This window comes from Protobothrops mucrosquamatus, unplaced genomic scaffold (assembly GCF_001527695.2).
Source record: "Protobothrops mucrosquamatus isolate PMUCROS unplaced genomic scaffold, P.Mucros_1.0 scaffold_127, whole genome shotgun sequence".
NCBI lineage: Eukaryota > Metazoa > Chordata > Lepidosauria > Squamata > Viperidae > Protobothrops > Protobothrops mucrosquamatus.
In genome coordinates, this window is record NW_015386203.1 from 257851 (window position 1) to 259699 (window position 1849).

Consider the following 1849-nt stretch of genomic DNA (forward strand, 5'->3'; position numbering starts at 1 on the left):
TGAAAAACCAAGATAGCAGCAGCTAATTCTGAGCATTGTGGTGAGGACTGTATTGCAGTGTAGGACACTTTTTAGGTAACATCATGAGGATCCTTGTAAGCAACTGCTCCTCTCGTTCTCCCTCCAGCTCCTACTCCTAAAGACAGTAGGGGCTTGAGGCAAGGAAGAAAAAGAAAGCAGAGGATGGACAGGAAAGGAAGAAGTCATTAAACAAGCAAGTCAAAGATCTTTAGGCAGGTGATATGAAATACAGCCTATACATTGAAGAGATAAGTTATCCTGAAAATAAAATTGAAAATTAGATTTTGGAATAGAAAAAACAATATTAATTAAATCAGTTCCATTTTGATGATAAGCTCGTGTGCATCCTAAGGTTATCATTTCAGCAACCACCTGGATAAAAAATAAAACATTTTGGGATGGGGTGTGGGGTAAATAAAGTCATTCAATACAATATATTTTTTGTACTTTTATCACAGCTAAAACTCCTGTAGGTAATTTAGTAGGAGGAAAAACAAAAGTGTTAACTGACAATGTTTATGTGGAATTCTGTCCACAAATTGAGTATTCAAGATGTCATTAATTTGTTCCACTGTGGCAAATGCTCCAGATGGAACTACAATAAAATTTTCAGGTTGTTTTTCTTTGGTCACTAAATCAAATAATGGACTGAGCAAATTTGTAGGCAAAGAGGATGCCTAACAATTGCTGTAAATTGACCAATGAAATAATTTTGGGTAGGCTCAAATGAGGAAAAGCTGGGGTAAAATAAGAAGAATGCAACTGTATTTTTTCTGGGGCAACTTGCATTCCATAAAGACTTAAATCATGTTGTATTTCTGAAAGCCAATTAGATTGTGTCTTTGGTGTTCCAATTAGAATATCACTCATATAATGAAATACCAAAGCCAATGGGTGACGTTTGTGCTACGCAGCAAGAGTGGATATCAAATTTCCCCTCTGTTCCACCCTTCTAATTCTAAGCAGAGGAAAAAAAAAATTTCAAACGAACAGCTCCCCCCTCTTCCCCCCCGTCTCTCCTGTGCTTGTAAAGCAACACAGCCAGCCGAAAGAGAAGGGGGGGGAACTCATCACCCAAAAATAGGTTTCTCTCAGTCATATGCCTTTCCATAAAACTCTTCTCACCCATCCTTCATCCTTATCTATCTCCGCCTCCTCCCTCACTTTCTCCATTTCCTTCATAAACCTCTTCTCATGCAAACACGTACTATTACTTTTCAATTTCTTTTACAACAATAAAATCTACAGTTCATTATTTCTTTCACAGCCTGGGAGAGAGTGGGTGGGGGGTGGGGCTTGAGGGCTAACACACACACTTAGGTATCACCAAATGAACTCATTCACTTCCATTCTAACTGCTTTCATAAATAATTCCACATACAAATATTTCATTTTATACATTCTCCAGGCAAACCATATACTTGTAAATAAGGCCTTTGTATATAGTTGTTATCAGAGAGGGTTTGACCCTCTTCCAAGTCTTGGAAATAACACAGAACAACATAGACAAACATATATACACAAATACTGTTAAAACAACATTTATTTAAACATATGACTTGTCCTGCAAGAAGCGAGAAAAATCAAGAGCTGATTCCAACCAAACATGTGGTTTTTATAGGGCCCTTCATCAACTCCTATTTTTCTCACCATTCCAAGCCCAAGCATAATGTTCTGGGTGGCCACACACACACACACATATACATACATATACAGATATATAAACACAAAACACATTACACATTGACACAAAGCACCACCAGACATTGTCTGACAGGGTTAAACTTAACAGCTACATGAAGTTTCAAAACATTCCTATTTGTTCAAA